The 12,024-nt window shown below is 36.9% G+C and overlaps 1 non-coding gene across 1 annotated transcript; it reads right to left on the bottom strand.

Annotated features, from left to right (window-relative positions):
- Nucleotides 1-2,568: 2,568 nt before the first annotated feature.
- Nucleotides 2,569-2,675, bottom strand: LOC126029733 (U6 spliceosomal RNA). Its single transcript, XR_007503045.1, has one exon. It is a non-coding gene; the product is annotated as a U6 spliceosomal RNA (small nuclear RNA).
- Between the last annotated feature and the right edge of the window lie 9,349 nt (nucleotides 2,676-12,024).

The following is a 12,024-nucleotide window of genomic DNA, read 5'->3' as shown; positions in this document are numbered from 1 at the left end:
ACACAAACTAGGATGCATAGCTCAAGGCTTTAATGTCTTTGTCTTAAACATCACAACTATTTGAGCAAATGTATTTATATGTGTATTTATGTTATCAGAACTTTATAAAGTATTCTGGGTTTCATTAAAATCATACTTTGTTTCTGTTTGACTCTTGTATTAAAACATACTAAGAAAATTAAGTAGGTGTCTTCCTCTGAGGTAGCTGATTTAAAACAAAAAGTAAATGGGGAAAATTATTTTAAAAAATCTAATGACAAATTATGGGATTAAATTATTTAACAAGTGAAATACATAGATTGAGCCCATAAAATTCAGACTCACTAGTAGAAATGTCTCACTCTAGCTAACATACCATCAAGTACCATTCTTAGTGCCTGACTGGTATTCAGACACCTGGTCATGTTCAAGGCTTATGTCTGGTTCTGTGCTCAGAGATCACTCCTGGTAGTGTTCAGGGACTATATGTAGTGCCAGGGATAGAACCTAGGTCAGCCATTTGCAAGTGGCTTAGTCGTTGTACTATCTCTCTGCCCAGATGTTTTAGCTCTACTGATAAGCCATAATCATTTCCACCAAAAGTGTGATTCTACTAAGATGAAAAAAGAAGCCAAGTAAAGATGTTTGAATAATCTTGAACTAAACGAAATGGATTAAATATATATGTGTTAAACTATTGGATCAGGAAAAATCATGAGGAAATGGAAAATAATTTTGAAAGTATGATTGCTCCCTAGATGTATTTGCTTGTTTAAGGAAGTAAAGTAGAATTTTTGTCATAAGGATTCCCTTTTAAATGTGATAGGAGAGCTAGTGAGCTAGTGAAGAACTTGTAAAGTGAGTTCTTTTTCTAAAATGAATATGTAATTGCATGGGCCAGACTGTATGATAGTCCTATTCTGAGCAGAGCTTTAATTATTTTAATGAGTCTAAGAATCCATAGATTCTTAATACCCCTATGTTGTGCTCTAGCAAGAAAAATATTCTGACAAATTGACTTTAAAATAATGGTTATGGCATAGATTCTTCTATTTTATATGCATAGGAAGAACTTAGATGTTACATCAGTGCCCTTAGGATAGGCTTGGATGGAGGTGGATGGTGATGGAGGCCTTTCTCCTCCAGCTCAGACACGTGGCTTTGCAATTCCCTTCAGCTGTCAGGGTGGTGGCGAGGAGAAAATCCACTCACAGACAGGCTTCAGGAAATATCAGCTTTAATTGCCCTGGCCAACATGTGTGGCCTATAATCTTAAACCTATTTAAGCACATGCTATCCTTAGCTTGCCCTGCGGCTTAGCTTCCTTCAGCCATCTCTCCTCCTGCTACCTTCTCCATTCTCCATCCAGCCAAATCCCTTTGCCCTTCTGGCCAAAAGCCTTTTGTTACCTCCCAAAAACCCCTTCCAGAAATGGGAGGTCTATTAGCAGGTAAGGTTACACCAGAGGAAATGGGTGTGTGTGGTTACATTAGATATTTGTTCATATCTTTTATCAACAAAATTAGATACAAATTAAGTACTTTCATGTCAACATAAATGCAGTAGATTCTCAAATTCATCAAGTAACAAAACACAAGTGCAACATAAATGCAATACATCCTTAAATCTACCAAGTAGTACTTACCAGTGGTGCCAAAGCATCATTTTTTATGTCAAATTATTATAGTGTACCCAATAGGCATGAGGCTCCTTAGAAATTTAGCTAGTAATACTAACCAATTTATAGTATTCTTAAATTATGTATTGTCATTTTGAACATGATTCCAATGGGGGAAATCACTTCTTTACTCTAGATTCTGCTTTAGGAGACTAAATAAAGGCTATTATTTCTCTGTCACAAAATTGGTGTGTATGGTATGGAATGATTATGATATGAACCTTTTTACTCCAGTTAAAATTGCTTTGAAAGATTTGAACTCTGACCATAAAAAGGTTTCTTTTTCTTAAAAAAAAAACACAGAACAAATTATGTTTTAACACATTTTTAGCTATTTTAATTTTTCTTTTTATTTTATATATGCAATAAAATGAAAGTTCTCAAAATGTGCTTGTGATCTACGAGAACAGCTGATTTACATGTAAGATATGAACCATTAAGTAGTTTTCATGATAATCTAAGATACTGTCTTTTTATTTGACCATACCCAGTGACACTCAGAGGTTACTCCTGGCAATGCACTCAGAAATCGCTCCTGGCTTGGGAGACCATATGGGATGCCTGTGATCAAATCGAGGTCCGTCCGGGGTCAGGCACGTGCAAAGCAAATGCCCCAAGGCTGCTCTATCTCTCCAGCTCCAAGATACTGTCTTTTTTTTAATGTACTCCCATTTTCAAAGATGGTACAAAAGCAATGACAGATATAAATATTTATACCTTGATATTATAATATAGATATCAAGTTAGTGGTCACAATTTTAATCAATATTTTTAAAATGAATTCCAATTAAGCAAAACATGGTTCTTCTGGATATTATAATATTATTACCTTGAGGAAAATCACATATAAACCTAAATTATATTTATAAGCAAAAAATCAAATTATAATACCTTGTGTCTATCACTGTGACATTTTTATGGCACTTGTCATGAATTTGTGTCTCATTCTTGAACAGGGACTATGCTAAACTGCTCTGTATTGATCCAATTTTAATGTATATGTTGCCAAAGTGAGCTCAGACACCATGAATTTAATAATTCTACACTTCATGCTTCTGAAGAGCAACTGAGTAAGGATGTTAACAAATGTCTTTTCTTTTTTGATATTGTTTAGTGAAATGCACTGACATTTAGATCAACATTACTCAGTAGGCCAATGTTTCTCAAATGACCATTGCATGTTATTATAAAAACATGCATGAATTAGCCTTTAAGAAGCAAGGTAGAACTGACTGTAGAGTAATGTAATATGAAATTTCATTTCTTTTTTCAACATGCATTCAACATTGCAACTAGTGTCTAAGAAACTACCCTTTGTCAAATTCTGATGTAGTCAAATTAGGATAACCAAAATTAGCAAATCTGTATTCTACAAATATGAATAACTTTCATGACATTCAGCTTCAATCAACTTTCAATTTTGACATCATAGAACTTAAGAAAAGGCTTGTGAAAATAAAATATTTCTCTAGAATTGTGTAGATATTTAAGAGAGTAAATATTTAAGAGACCAGGTTATTAAATATCTACTAGGGAAGAGTGAATTAGATGGAAACTCTGGTATGAGTAGAATGAACTGGAGATAAGAACACAGTGTCTCAATGGAATAGACTTGAGTATTCAGTGAATAGTCCCCAGACATACAATCAATTAATTTTTGGTAAAAAGGCAAGAAAAGCAAAATGGAATAAGGAAAGCCTCTTTGACAACAGGTGTGGGACAACTGGTCAGACACATGCAAAAATGTGAACTCAGACCTCTAACATTATGCACAAAGGTGAAATCAAAATGAATTAAAGACCTTGATGTCAGAACTGAAACTTAAGGTATATAGAAGAAAACGTAGGCAAAACACTCCATGATATTGAGACTAAAGGCATCTTCAAGGAGGAAACACCACTGTCCAAACAAGTGTAAGCAGAGATAAACAAATGGGACTACATTAAACTTAGAAGCTTCTGCAACTCAAAGGAAATAGTGACTAGGATACAAAGGCCACACACAGAATGGGAGAAACTATTTACTCAATACCCATCAGATAAGGGGCTAATATCTACGATATACAAGGTACTGACAGAACTTAACAAGATTGAACAGAAACTTCCTCAAAGAAGAAATACAAATGGCCAAAAGTCACATGAAAAAATGCTCCAATATCACTAATTAACAGAGAAATGCAAATCAAAACAACATTGAGATATCATCTCAGACCACAGAGACTGGCACACATCACAAAGAACAAGAACAACCAGTACTGGGTTGGATATGGGGAGAAAGGAACCCTCATTCACTCCTAGTGAGAATGCTGTCTTGTCCAGCCTTTCTGAAAGACAATGAGAGTATTCCTCAAAATTCTGGAAATTGAGCTCCCATACAATCCAGCAACACCACTCTTAGGAATATACCCTAAGAACATAAAAACACAATACAAAAATGCCCTGTGCACTCCTATGTTCATTGCAGCACTATTTACAATAGCCAGAATCTGGAAACCACCCAGGTGCCCAATAACAGATGAGTGACTAAAAAACTGTAATATATCTACACAATGGAATTCTACTCAGTTGTTAGAAAAAATGAGGTAATAAAATTTGCTTATATAAGGATGGGCACTAATATTATTATGCTGAATGAAATGAGTCAGAGGGAGAGAGATTAGATATAGAAGAGTCTCACTCATTTGGGGATATAAGAAAAATAAAAGACAGTATTGTAATAATACCCAGAGACAATAGAGATGGGGGCTGAAAGAAACAGCCCATGATCTGAAGCTTACCACAAAGAGAAATAATTGTACTGACAACTACCATGGTAATGATAGAGAGAGAAATAGAATGCCTGTTTGGAAGATAGGCAGGGAGTAAAGGAGGAAGGACATAGGGAACATTGGTGGTAGGAAAGTTAAACTGGTAAAGGGTGGCATACATTCGATAACTGAAACCCAACTACGAACATTTTTGTAACCATGTGCTTATATTAAAAATATTAAAAAATAAAAGAACACAGTGTCTGATTTTAGAACTGGGGAACTGCCCAGGCAACCTCCCTTTTGAGGGGTATAATGTGTCAATCTCTGAATTTATGCATTTACTTTTTTGAGTTTAGTGGAATTTGTTAATATTGACATTTCTAGACATTTTTAAAGCATACACAGAGCAAAATAAAAACATCAAAGCAGCAAATCCTAGATTGTAAAATTAATCACAACAGCTTAGGAAAGCTGCATATCATTTCCATATAATTATGATGCTGCAAATTGTTAGATACACACATCCACAAAGGTGCTGAATTGGCTTTTCTGCAGTTTTGATAACACTCTATTCTGTTCGCATATACATGATTACCAGTTTAGTGCACATATCATATAGTTGTCTGCATAAAATAAGGAAGCCTTCACTTAACTATCCCAGGTTCCTAATGCTCCTCTTAATAGTCATCATGATGTAAAATCGTTGATGCTGTCGTGGGAATGGAATCAATACACTGCTGTGTACCAAACACTTGAGGTCCTGAAGATCCAACAAGTAAAGAAAGAGCTTGGGAGTGGGGAGGTGGGGTGGGTCCAGGGCTTCCATGCAGGAGTCCTAGATTCTCTCTGAAGCACTGCATGGTTCCCTGAGCACTGTATATGCTCCTTCTGACCCCCACCAAATACCCACATTGATCTAATCATCATATCAAGAGCAAGCAGTGATGGCCATGAGTACACACTAAGTTCACATCAGCAAAAATCAAGAAGTGACTCAGAAATCAAATGTCTTTATACTAAAAACTCAGTTGTTGAAAACTAGCAGCAGGGCCCGGAGAGATAGCACAGTGGTGTTTGCCTTGCAAGCAGCCGATCCAGGACCTAAGGTGATTGGTTCGAATCCCGGTGTCCCATATGGTCCCCTGTGCCTGCCAGGAGCTATTTCTGAGCAGAAAGCCAAAAGTAACCCCTGAGCACCACCGGGTGTGGCCCAAAAACCAAAAAAAAAAAAAAAAAAAAAAAAAAAAACTAGCAGCAGAGAGCAGTCCTGAGAAGCTCCGTGATTTGCATGAATGACAGGCATCTTCAGCACTTAAGGAGCATACATGTACCAGAGAGTGAAATGTTGTGGGTCTTAGTCAGAAGGATTCTTGATGAGTTCTTTCTTTGTCTGGCATAACACCATAAAATTGTGGAAAACGCACACACACACACACACACACGAACAGAAAACATAGAAAATAGAAGTGTTCATGTTTTATACCAACTAACTGCAGTGGACAAAACTGCCAGCTCTGGTTCCTTACAAAAACTATTAGAAATGATCTTAAAAGTAGCACCAGAAAGCACCCGCTACCTAAAGATTCACAGACCAGTAGGGCAGAAAGACAGAAACCTAACTGGTTGTCTTTTTTAATTAACAGTCATTTCTGAAAATTAAATTAATTGATATTCAAAAATGCTCTCATCTATTTCTCTATCTGCCAGTTTGTGGGATTTGACCTTTGGCACAGTGTCCTTTTTAACCTCTTGAATAGAAAAAAAATAGTGGACGACAGTTTAAACCAAGTAAATAACATTTGAAGAAACAAACCTGGCATTTAGATATTTAGATGCAACACAATTTAATCAAAATTAGTCATGCAGATATGCTATCGTTTGTGCTAATGGCATTCTAAAGAAAATGTAATTTTAAAGTAAATGTAATTTAGCCACATTTGATTGAGAAATAAAGATATTTTCAGGGAATTACGAGAAGCAGGCAATATCAAGAGCAAATGCATTTAACATTTTTCTTTGTTATGATTATTTTCGAATAACCATAGTAATTTCAAGAAGTATAATTCTGCATGATTAAGAGAGATGAACTTGGTCAATTTTTAATAGTTTACAGTTACAGTTCATGAAATTACTTTTGAAACTGAATTTCATCTAAAATACTTCAGGTAATTAATATTATAGACTCAGGTGGTAAACATCAGTATTGTTATATAAATATTATCAAGGGTTAAGTGCTGAATTTCCTCATTGCCAAATGATCAGGGAATGTTTGAAATTTGTTTAAAATTTTAACAGTGCACCCATTCAGTCACTCAAAGTGTCAGGTTGGGCTCCTTAGAAAAAGACCTTGAGCTAAGAATGTTGGTCAGTGAGTCGTATTCTCATTTCCCAGTTCTGTCAGAGATTTCTGGCTCCCCAGGGGAGAAGCAAAAACCAGGCACACAGGCCTCTGTGTGATAAGGCAAAACTGCTCTGGCAGTTTCAAAGCTGTGCTCTACACAGGAGTTAGAGGGATGGGGCATTGGAATTCAAAGAACACTCAGAGATACCCAGAAATAATCATGAGCAAAACTATATGTGACTATGAAAAAGAGTCAGCAAGGTCTCTTGCACTCCATAATGACAGTGAGCAATGTTATACTGAATGGTATATTGTTTAAGATACAATGTGCTAGGTGCTATGAAAAGGATGCAAATGATACTTTCTGAGAAGTCAGTCCAGTATAAGGCTTCCATGTTAGTGAAAAAAACAAAATTCAGTAAGATAATACACAAATAACAGAATAATAACCCAGCGATATGCATGATGAAGAATATAAAACATGACAAGGAAATAGAAAATGAATGATTGGGCAGAAACCAAGGGTGATAGGAATTAGTTAAATAAACAAATTATATGATAAATGTGTTTGCATTTCCACGGGGTCCTCCTGTGGGAAGTTCTGGTATTGTGTATTGTTTCTTCATAACCCGGGGCCTCCTTTCACATGGAGCACATGGAAGGGAAATAAGCCTCCTCATTGAATAACACTATCACAATAGGTATTACTGGCATAGAACCACAAACATACAGTAAAAGTTCTTTAAGTATTTTTCCTTCTGCTTTTATTTCTAAATTTTGACAGGCAAATATTTGAGGAAGCAAGGGAGAAAGAAAATGGGCTTTGTACATACATTGGTAAGACTATTGACACTGAGCTAAAAATGTGCATTGTACATAATGTCTATAATGTACATTGGTAAGCCTATTGATATAAAGCTAAAAAATTTAAGTTATTTGGAGGAAATGAATAGGTAAGGAAGAAAACACTGATTCAGAACATAAAACTGTCTTTGATTATTTTAATAGATGATCTAGAGACTCTCAATGACATTTTAGTTATTGGAAAGAAGGGCATAAGTAGAAGCAATAGTGAAGGAGAGATGCCAATCAAGATAGGTCCTAGATCATCTTCTTTGCATATAAGTAGACTCATCACTGGTTTCAGTTAAAACTCACAAATTTTGTTAATCTATTTCTGAAGAAATTTGGAGGGGCTGTATTATTGGGAATGGTATTTTAGACATGTCTGCTCCTCATTATTCTACCTGAAGGTACTTTTGATCTTCTGGTTAATCTTCTGTCTCTAATATGTTTGGTCCTTTGAACCAGACATTGGAAAGAACTGAGGGGAGAGGAGCCGAATAGGAATTTGCTAGTAGAAATTGAAAAGCTTACTTTCTTCTATATTCTCCCTGGTGTGAAGGCAGAAAGAGAAAAGAGAGGAATGGATTGGAATAGTCACACGTCACTTGTAATAGTTAATATTTTACAGCTTAACATATATATGTATATGTGTATATATATATATATCATTAAGAATATAGAGGCCTACAGCAGTAGGGCATTTGCCTTGCAAGCTTCAGACCCAGAACCAATGGTGGTTCGAATCCCAGCATCCCATATGGTCCCCCGAGCCTGCCAGGAGCAATTTCTGAGCAGAGAGCCAGGAGTAACCCCTGGTCACTGCCAGGTGTGGCCCAAAATCCAAAATAAATAAATAAATAAATAAAAAGAATATAAATGACTTGTGGATCATGAAACTGCCAATATTAGGATCCAAGCACTAGAATCCTTATCAAAATGCTAATAAACTATTATAATTTAAAGTTCACATACTAATAAGTTTGGTACTTAATAGTAATAATGTGGTACCCTAATCAAAACCAGATTTGATAACACAGATAAGCACCGCCTTTTTCCCCCATCCTAGGGCTTACTTTTTTTGGGCCAGAGAGAGAGCTAAAGTCACAGGTATAACAAGAATGTTAGGGAAATAAATGGAATATAACAGTTGAGCAGGAATGGGCAAACTTATTCTTGAAGAGCCAAATAGCAAATATTTCAGTCTTGTGAGTTATAAATCTTTGTATCTACTCTCAGCTTAGAACTTGAGTTGGGAAAGCAGCCAGGGATAATATGTAAGTGAATAGGCACAGCTATGGTACCAAGAAAATGTTATTTTCACAGTTTCATTGAATAGATGGGGGTGGGGTACAGATTTGGCCTTGGGGCATAATTTAATAATTCCTAGGATAGAGTAGTCCTGGAAGGAGGAATAGGAATTTTAGTCTGGGGTGGTCCCTGAGAGGTAACATTTGGAATGAGAGCAGAATGAAGGGCAGCCTTGAGATTTAGGAGAGAACATTCCAGAGGGAGAAGCCAAAGAGCCTGCAGCTGAAACAGGTTCACTTCCTGTTGTAGTGGCTACCATATTTTGTTGTGTGGTTTTGAGCAAAATACCTAATTTTTCTCCTTTTATGTTCAGAGACAGCACATTCTGATTACAGGCCTTTTCAGAGAGGGATTTGTGAATTTATGTTCATAAAAGCATTTTTCCTGGACAGATAGTAGATAGTACTGTTAATAACTAGATTTTAGTAAATAATTACAAATAAACATTAATGGAATCTAGTTCTTAGCATAAAACCATGGGTGTAGTAGAGCTTTTCACTCCTGGTAGGGGTATTTCAGCTGTAATTTCCCATTCTGTGTATTAATGTTGAGTCAGCATCTAATTTCTTACCAGCTGATTTTCAAGGCTATTAGTGTCTATGGAGAATTATCACTATTATTTTAATTTGTGTTCACAGAATCTTGTTGAATTTTTTGTTGTAGTTGTTACTCAGAGGCAAAAATAGAATGTGAGGCCCCAGACCCAAAGTTTTTTTTTTTTTACTTTGTTTCTGGTGGTTTCTTCCAGTTGGGTTCCTCCCAAATGCTTCGTAGGAGGTCCAGAGGCCTGTCCAAGGGCCTGAAGATATGGCGCTGCTCAGGCCCTGCAAGTACCAGGATTACTTGGGGCCACTTAGAGGCTTGGGAAACTCCAGCATTCATTCAATGCTACTCAGGACACTCTGTTGCTGGGGATAGAACTGCTATCAGCTGATCACATACAAGGCATGTGCCTTAACCTCTATATGCACTTTCTGAACCTCCACTTTTATTTCCTAGGCAACTGAAAAGTCAGCGACCGACATATTTGTTGTATGCACCTAAAAAGTGGTCATGTTTTCATTTAAGGAATAAAAGCAGCCCAACCTGTAAGATTGTTCAAGGCTTGGCTCTGATTGTCTTTTCTAGTGCTTGTGGACCCCCTCTCTCCCCCAAAAAAACTTTGTCCCTGTATATGTCCTTATTTCAATTCCCAGTCAAAATCCATACCCTGGATGCTTCACTGCTCCACTACTATCCTTTAAATGTGTGTGTGGTGGAGCCGTGTATTTTAGGGGGAGAACTTGAGAAAAAGAGGAGAAGGACCTGAAAAATACAACAGATTCCTGAAGAACATATATTCATGCAACACTGTTTTTTAAGTCAATGCTGAGAACTCAATGTTGAACAGCAGTGATGTTGCTTAGGATCTGTTAAATTTCTCTTCAGGCTGAGTTCCCTAATCATCTATTGATTGTTTTATAAGGGCTCAGTCTAACATTGTCCAGTACTTCCTCTATATTATCTATGTGAAACACAATCAGTCCACCATCTTGCTCAACATAAGATGATAACTATTCAAAGAAGAGCAAACCCTAAGCAGTTACTTGTCTAAAAGGTTTTATCTTCTTTTTAAATAAATAAGGGGTCACACTTGAAGGAATTAGGTAGGTTCATGCTGGGCTATTCTGATTGGGGTTACAACTTAGTGCTGTGCACATGCAAGGCACCTGCTCTTTCACTTGACCTAAGCAGCCTCAAAGCTTTTCTTTTTCAGGAAAGTGGCTACACCTGGCAGTACTCTGTGGGTTATTATTTGCTCTGTGTTTAAAAGTGACCCCTGTTGGGGCTTAAGGGACCATACTTGGTGTTGGGGTTGAACATGAGTCAGCTGTTTGCAAGTTTTGCCCTTTATGCACCATGCTATCTCTTTAGCCCAAAGATTTTCTTTCCTTTTTTTTTTTATCCAACACACAGATGAAGGAAAGAAATTAGATTCTCTTCTGTGGTACAACATGACTTCCTGGTTATGAAAGGAAACATGACAAGGATTTTGGCAAATATTTTCTCTCTTATTATGGGTTTAGACTGTCCACGAGGATTTAAGTTTGTCCTTGAAGATTCGGGACTGGCTTGGTGTAATTGTCCTGCCTATGTCCCATAGATGTAGAAAAGTGAGTACTCTCATTGTTTCTGTTTGAAGACCAAATTGGAGAGCTCCCTGCATGCTTTATGATTGTATAGAGGAACATGAAGAATGCAAAATTATGGAATATTTTTTATTAGAACCCTGTTGAAAGTCCCAGATATATGATGTGCTGCTCACAAACAGTGAGATAAATTCTGAGATGAGATTGGGTCCCCTGGATGAGAGACTAATCTTCTACAAAGTGATGAAGGCTTTCCTTCTGAAAACAAGAAACAAGAGCCTCATTGTGGGAGTTTGCATTTGGACAGTTTGAGTTTAAGCTGGGATTGCATTGTTAACATGTGAGGTGCTTTTTGCTATGGTTTCTGAAGAAAATCAAACTTACCATTCTGGTAAACTCATTCTTGCTTACTTTTCCTTTAAAGTCACCTTAACCCTTCAACAAAAATGCTGAACACTAACTGAACATTGGAGGAGCAGAATCGTGGGTTGGAGGCAGGAAAATGAAGGGGTTGTGCTCTGTCAATCCTGCAAAGAGTAATGTAAAGTATAATTTATTGATAACAAGATACTTTGAATTTTCATTTATGATTAAAACCTTAAAGTGGAGACTAGTTATTTGATGAAATCAAGCAATAGCCAAGATATTAAACAGTAAAGAATATCTTCATTCAATCAAAACACTTGATTGCATTTATTCAATCCTTTCCCTGGGCCACAATACACCCACCAACCACAAGGCCAGCATGGTGGAAGCAATGGCAGAATCCATTACCTAAAATCAAGGAGGGTGAAGTCAGCTATGCCATTGGCCCTACCTAGCAGAGGGCAGATCGTGCAGAATATGTATTTCTGCCTGACCTCCCAAAGGAGGCTTTTTTCCTGGAATAGCTCTCCAAGGAGCATGTGAATAAATTTTACAGAATAAGATGCAATCAGAGATGATTACAGGCATTGGTGTTGCTGATTACCAGAAAGATCAACAGCAGGAAAGT

Source organism: Suncus etruscus, chromosome 1 (assembly GCF_024139225.1).
Source record: "Suncus etruscus isolate mSunEtr1 chromosome 1, mSunEtr1.pri.cur, whole genome shotgun sequence".
NCBI lineage: Eukaryota > Metazoa > Chordata > Mammalia > Eulipotyphla > Soricidae > Suncus > Suncus etruscus.
Note: the sequence above shows the minus strand (reverse complement) of the source record. Positions and strands in the feature narration are given on the sequence as shown.